The sequence below is a fragment of the Galeopterus variegatus genome, unplaced genomic scaffold, assembly GCF_000696425.1.
Source record: "Galeopterus variegatus unplaced genomic scaffold, G_variegatus-3.0.2 Scaffold14031, whole genome shotgun sequence".
Taxonomy (NCBI): Eukaryota; Metazoa; Chordata; class Mammalia; order Dermoptera; family Cynocephalidae; genus Galeopterus; species Galeopterus variegatus.
In genome coordinates this window covers 23164-30316 of record NW_007740142.1, presented here as the reverse complement: position 1 = coordinate 30316, position 7153 = coordinate 23164, and the positions used below count along the sequence as shown (strand labels likewise).

The following is a 7153-nucleotide window of genomic DNA, read 5'->3' as shown; positions in this document are numbered from 1 at the left end:
AGTTTGTTTGCATCTTATTATAAGAGTGACAAGAAGCTGCAGGGAATGTTTTAAGTATGAGTGTTGTGATTCAATTTACATATTCCAAAGTTTCCTGGGGCAGCCACGAAGTTGAATGATTTGTTCAAGGTGAGGCAGGCACAAAGAGGAAAGATGGAGGGGATTCCACCTGGGACTCAGGCCCCTCTGCCTTCCAGCCTCTGCCCAGCATGCTGTTCTGCTTTGCTTGACCAGGAGTATTAAGACATTGGAAAGAAAAAATGCAGATAATGGTGGGAGAGGAAAACCCTACTGCAAAAAGCTAAAGCCAAGGGTTCCATTATTTTAGGAGAATTAAGCAGGACGGTTAGCACCAACTCCTAGAAACCTGGGAGGCAGCCTGCCTTTTGAGTGGGGGTCCATGTGGCCCTTGCAGGGTTGCTCTTTCACCCCAGCGACCAAGCATGGTAAGGAGGCTCCTTAGGAGCAAAGAGAGCCAGTTGGTTTGGGTCCCCTGAAACTCTGTTGCTGAATTCTCTCTTCCTTCAGGGTAATAGCCTGAACTGTCTAGCCACTGCTGTGCCCACCAGCTCATACTAAGTGCAGAAAGCAGCAAGCTTCGAAAGGTTAAGGAGCAAGTTGTGCATGAAACACTTTGTTCCTCCCTGCTAAATCAAGAACCCACATACAGCATGTGGTGGAGGAAAAGAGAGAGAGAAGAGAGAGACAGAGAATGCTCCTTGAGAATTATTTTGTGTTGCAGTCTCCCCCGCCATCCCCACCCCCAGTCCATCTGTGATGCCTGTCTTCTTACACAGGCTGCCTGAAGATGCCCCAGCCTTAACCATGTTCTCTGTATCGTGTATCTCTCCTAAATCTATTTTTGTCAGTTGTTTACCAGTTCCCTTCGGCTGTCTGCTCTTTATCATATTATTGATCAGTCAATCTTGGGCGTCTCAGGTTGGGAGAGAGAGAGGGCTAGAGTAGAGGACAGCGGTGGCAGACAATCAGTTAAGATGGTTCCAAAAATAGCTCAGCCAGCCTGATGATAGCTCTGCTTGCAGCCGCCCCATATGGGATTTACGCACTTCACTAAGATTCTCTGCCGAAATGCAGTTGGTGGTAGCTGGTGGTGATGGCAGTGGGCTGGCTACACCTTCCAAGAAGGAATTGGAAGCAATAGGTTGGGGGCAAGGCAGGCTCCAAAGCAGGGAGATGAGACTTGTCAGTCTCCTAGGACTCCCCAAGTTGTGGGGCATCTGTGTTCTTTTTAAATTGTAATGTGGGCACTTGGCATCCAGCTTTCTTTTTTTCCCTAAAATGAGACAGAGGGATAAGAGATGAGAAATGGTTATATTTCTCATCCACTGTGTGTCTGTCTGTTATTTTGCTGTTGTTGCTATAGTTTAAAAAGACATAGGTCTTTTTCTCTACTGCACCTTCTGTTAGGAGACTCAGCTATACAAAGGTCCTAACCTTCTATATAACACTTTGGTTTTATCCAGGATTATCATTTACCTAGGTGCCTCTATAGAGTTGCTGAGTCTAATAATGTAATATAAATAAATGCAACTTTGATAAAGGGAGCTTCCCCTCAAAAATGCTAAGCCTGTGCCATCTTGATCTCATCTAGTGAGGTGACCTCTTCTCAAAAATTATCTGGGACAGGCTCTCAGGATTTTATAATCAAGTCTACTTCTAACCACTATTTCTTTAATTACAGGGTTTTTTTTTTTTGCATCCTGATGGTCCCCCCAAACACTGTGGGGGTGTCCCTGTAATTTATCAAACATGTGGTCTTGCTCTGACTGACACACAGCATATGCTGAATCAATTTTTTAAGATATCTTCCAAATGTGTCCACCTCATTCAAAACCCCTAAGTGTTAAAATTGTATGCCCTTGAAAAATTAAGATGTTTATGATTTCCAGGTCAAGGCGTCTTTGGAAATAGGCAAGACACAAAATAAAAAAAGAAAGAGAATATTACTTACTCTATGATCTGTCATGATGACGGGAGGGGAGAGAGAAAACTTTCTCCTTATAAGTTCCAGCTTTTGCTATTGCCCTGAGAACAAATACTGTTATTCAGAAAGGCTTTCACCTACTTCTTGGTATGCTGTTCAGTGAAGCATAAGACATGAAGAGTAATTGTATTGCCTAAGTCAGGAGCCGGCTGAAATGTGGCTTCCTTAGCTCCATGTTGAGAACAACGGATTCAGTAGTGACTGAAATTATGCATTTTAATACACATGTTCAATAATACTGATGTAGGTTGTTTGGGGACCACAACTCGAGAAATCCTAGTATTTTTAATAATTTTCCTTTTTTTTTTTTTTTTCTCACAATTGAGTGCTCTAATTTGGAACCTTCAGGAAGAGGAAACAGAGGAAAAATAAAACAGCATAATCTGTGTCTTTTGTGATAAAATTTAGTGAGCTTCTAGTATCACTATTTATATAGTATTAGTTTTTCATGATGCGTTTTTGTTTCATTTCATTTTGTTTGAATTGGTTGCACAATTACTTTTATGTATAACCCATGTTGAACTGTGAATGGGACAATTGACGTGAGTGGAAAGACTTTCAGCATTGGTGTAAATCGGGGAGAAAACAGACTATGACTGGGGTAGGCTTGGGCTGAAGTCCTACAGTGTGTTGGGTTAGCCCTTTCCTTGCTGCAGACAGATAAGGTCCCCATTTCCTTTAAAGTGGCCACAAGGTGTAGTAAGCTGCACTCTCCCCTGCAGTCTGTCTGGACTCTGTGAAGTCCAGGTTCAAGTTCACTTGTTAACCTACATCGCCACCTACTGTCCACCCCCATCCCTAAGAAACTTGTGCTTGGGGGTGGGGTGGAGATTAGGCGTGAGAGAGAGGCTGTGACATGAATGCAAAGGGAGATTGTGAATATACCTCTAATCGACCCTATTTAGGATGCCTGATTTGCAGTGGTTTATTCAGAATTACAGCATTTCTTTCCTTCACTCTAAGATCTCCTTTTCTTACAGTCCAGAAGCAAATTACCTTTGTGTTAGAAATGGTAGCCAAGTTCCCATTAAAAAGAAACAAACCTCTCTCCACCTCATGTCTAAAGTACTCTTTGTTGGCTTTAAAATGTTTATTGATTTGGAGATTTAATGTTGGACCCAACCGTGAATAATGGCCACTTTGGGCCTTTTGAGTGTTCCTGGCAATTGTCAGGCTAGTTTATGGAAGGACACCTGAAAATGCTTCGCCCCAGACCTTTGTTTCTTTATTTTTGTGGATTTTTTTCATCCTTGAGAATGTTTCCTACTTAAGTCAAGCAGAGAATACTCTCTTAGTGCATCTTTCTCTGATTTCATTAGAAAGAGCAAGTGTCCTTGGAGAAACAAGTATGGTGGTAGTTGACCCCCGCTCCAGGCCCTGCCATCTCTAGAACTGGAGATAAAAGTCATCCTATGGATTTCTCTAGTCTCAGGCTTTGACTATTGCTTTCTGAAAGTTTGTTCTTGATTTAATCTTGTATTGAAATACATTGGTTATTTGAGCTTCCGTCTTTCAGAAGACTTACTTATTTTTTTCTTTCATAATTGAGATTTTATTGGTTGTGTTGAGGATCATTACAGACATTTCAATTTGTGCACAATTCTTAACATATGTACCAAAAATTCTAAAAATCCTCGTATCATGATTTTTTAAAAAGGTTTTTCCAGTGACCTTCCAGCTTCAAATTTGGAGGCAAATTTTCCTTAAGAGGATATCAAGCACCAGTACCTCCAGATGTTGGTAAGCTGTTACGTAAGTCCCACCAATTCACAATTTAATATCGTATATACTACATAGTCAAATTTCCAATTATTCACAACACATTAATGAAATTATTAGAAAAACTGGACTACCATGACCAAAGATGTTACAGAGTGCACACGGTTCTGACAGAAAGAGTAATGATGAAGGAGTGGTCTTCTTTAAGAAACAATTCTACTAAAAATAACATGGGAATAGAACTAATTTTAAATGTTCAAGACACAGTAAACATATGACTGTGACCTCAAATGGCCATTTATTATGCTTTGTATTACAGGATATAAAAACTACACCCCCCCATCTATGGAATGTTAAGCTGACACCCAAGACAGTCAAAGCCTCCAATAATTCAATATTCCACTATTTTCTGGTTGCACCAAAAATTAAACAAGCAGCAAATGATTTCACCTTTTAAGAAAAAAGCATTTACACTTAAAAAATGGGATGAGGTGGGATTCCCTCCTTCTTAAAAATGTTTCTAGAACTACTAAAAAACTTGCATTTACAAAATAGTGGGTAAAAATATTCCTCTGGATATTTTTCGATATTAATCAGACTTGGATTCTTTCTCTCCTGTTTCATCAGAGGCTGGACTCACCTCGTTTTTAGTTTCTCCATTTTCTGCAGGTAAATCTTCTTTAGTTTCTTGGTTAGTCACTTCAGCCTGTTTTCCCTTTGCCCCCCTTTTCCCTTTTGTTTGTACTTTTTTGTCTGAAGATTTATCCTTTGCTGCTGCCTTTTCTGGCTTCGTTTCCACTTTTGCAGGAGCAGGGTTAGCTGACAATCTCGCGCATCTCCTCTTGGGCTCCTCTTTCTCTGCCCCTTCAGCTGAGCTGACACCTTCCCCTTGGGCATCCTGGTGGCGGAGAAGGTGCGTGCTGGGTGCCTCCGGGAGCCTTTGCGAAGCCGGGCCGCTGGGCCACTGCTGCTCCTCCTGCCACCCGAGCTGCTAGGACCCACGGCGGGGCCCAGAAGACTTACTTTTGCATTTTGTCATAAAATAGTACTCTAGAAAACAGGTATTTGCATAGATGCACGATCTTGCTTTTATAATTCTTAGACTTCATTGGATTAGGTAGCATATTTTCAAGATGATTTCTTAGAAACCCAGAGAAAGCTAAATAGAGTTTCCACCAAGCAGTATTAAGGGGTGATTTTTGCTATAGATTACATATTAGTGTCTATATTAGATTTTTGATATAAGGTGTCAGATAGAGAGTGATTTCCAGGAAAATAACATATGATTAGTACAATCCCTTCTTTCTTTTCCTTTTAGCTCTACTATCTAGGGTAATAATGGAGGTTTTATAACCAAGTCTTTAACTCTCAACTTCCTGCAGCAAATTTTCTTCCATTAAAAAAAGTCTTTAAAGTACGTCTCTGTTTTAGCAGTTCTTCAGAAGGGCTATCTGAAACCATGCCTGGCTTTTACATTTATGCTAAGATTAATTTTATAGGCTAATAGCCTCACTTAAAAATATTACATGCACTTCATTCTCATAACATGATTTCTTACAGACTTCTTTATTGTCTAGGAGAATGTGGGGGCATAGATATTCCTGATAACTATATTTATAACATGGAATTCAAATCATACATGTTAGATGATTATGTTAATAACATGTTATTATTATGCTATTTATGCCATTTATTGAGCACTCCCTATCTCCAGGCCTTTGGCAAACACTGTTACATGCATTATTTTATTTAATTATCAAAATAACTTTGAGAGGTTGGTATTATTCTTTCCATTTTACAGATGAGAAAATAGAGACACACAGAGATTAACTGGCTTGGCCAAGGGCACACATTTAGTAAATGGCAGAAAATGAACTTGACTCCAGGGTCAGCCTCATCCCAAACCTCATGTTCTTAAACACACAGACTCATTCATGCTAAGTCCTTCTTTAATTCGCAATTTTATCTCTGCTTATTTGTGAGGGTTTTGATGTCGTTTCTTTCTTCCTCCAGATGTGTCTGTGGCTAAATAGCTCTGGTCTAAGATTTTAGTCTTGATTCTTTTATTCTTTTTTTTACTCTTGAGCCTTTTATTCTTCGTTTGGGAAGGATGGAGAAACTATGATTGCCTTAGTGAGCATGATAGGCGAGCCAGGGTTGGGTGGAAAGGGCTGCTTCCCTTGATCATAGCCCACCTTTGTGTTTCCAGCTGTGGGCCAGGGGCTGCTCCGATCACTGTAAGTCATGTGCCTGTCCCTGCAGGAAGGGGAATGCCTTTTTCTTTTGTGCATTTCTGTCCAGACCCTCCTGTGCAGTCATAGTTTAATTCAGTAGGACCTAGCCCTTTGGGGTGAGGGGTATCCTAAATTACAAGGAAGTCTGTGTTCTCTCTCGCTTGGCACAGCCCTGTGCCAGTGCTTCTTGTAGTTAAAGGTCTGGAAACCACAGAGCTTGTTACCTCTAGAAATTGAATTGGACCTGTGTACTGTTCTTCCCTCTCTAAAAAGAATTATCACAGTTCCCAAACCTTTATTTAGCCTGACACTTGGAATGGAGGAGCTGTGTTTCTTGAAAATATTCTCCAACCCTGTTGTTCCTAGACCTGACTGATCATGAAAAACACCTGAGGAAGGAATGGGGGTGGAGGAGACGGAGATATTCTTAGGATCCTAAATTTTCATAAATGCCTCCAGGAGGCTTTGACAATCAGTGTATTTCAGGATCACACTCTCATAAAATTCCAGTAGTTTTGGCTGGAGAAGAGTAAAAGAAAATCTTGTCTTTCTTGGCTGGAGGGTTAAAAGCCAAATCCTCTCTCTAGTTATATTTTAATTCTGGAGACAGCTCCTTTTAAATGAGTACTTTCATCTAATATGCTGTTCAATTGAGATTCTTTCTGGCCAGGAGTTGTCTATGGGTAGGTGGCTAGATCCACATGGGGCAAAGCCTTGGAGAAGCAGCTGCTGGAAGGAGAAAGATGCGACTTTGTGCAAAAGAAATGGAGCTCATAGACACACTGTGCTCCATTCTCCCCATCAGCTGAGTTCACTTAACAGTTATTTGCTGAGCACTACGCATGTGTTGGAGAGCAGTGGGTATTAGAGAATTGATGGAGAGTAGATGTCTCTTCCTTCATGTGGCTTACCAGTTAGAGCTAGAGACAGACAGAAAACAAATAAACCTACCAGTGAAAAGTTAAAAACTTAACTTCGTTAAGTACCACGGAGAAACATTTTAGAGTGTGTCAAGGTCTATGGCCAGAGGAGCTATTCTATTCTGGGCTGGCCCTGCAGTGACAGGGAAGGCTTTGCTGAGCATTTGACATTTGAGCTGGACTTAGGTTGATGGGTGTGAGTTACCTGGCCTAAGAGAGAAGCGGGTGCCAGGGGCCTTTAGGGAGCTTAAAGTGCCTGTGTCTGAGGTGAAGTG

At 41.0% G+C, this 7153-nt stretch overlaps 1 pseudogene; it reads right to left on the bottom strand.

Annotated features, from left to right (window-relative positions):
- Nucleotides 1-4238: 4238 nt before the first annotated feature.
- Nucleotides 4239-5970, bottom strand: LOC103581827 (annotated as a pseudogene).
- Nucleotides 5971-7153: the final 1183 nt, after the last annotated feature.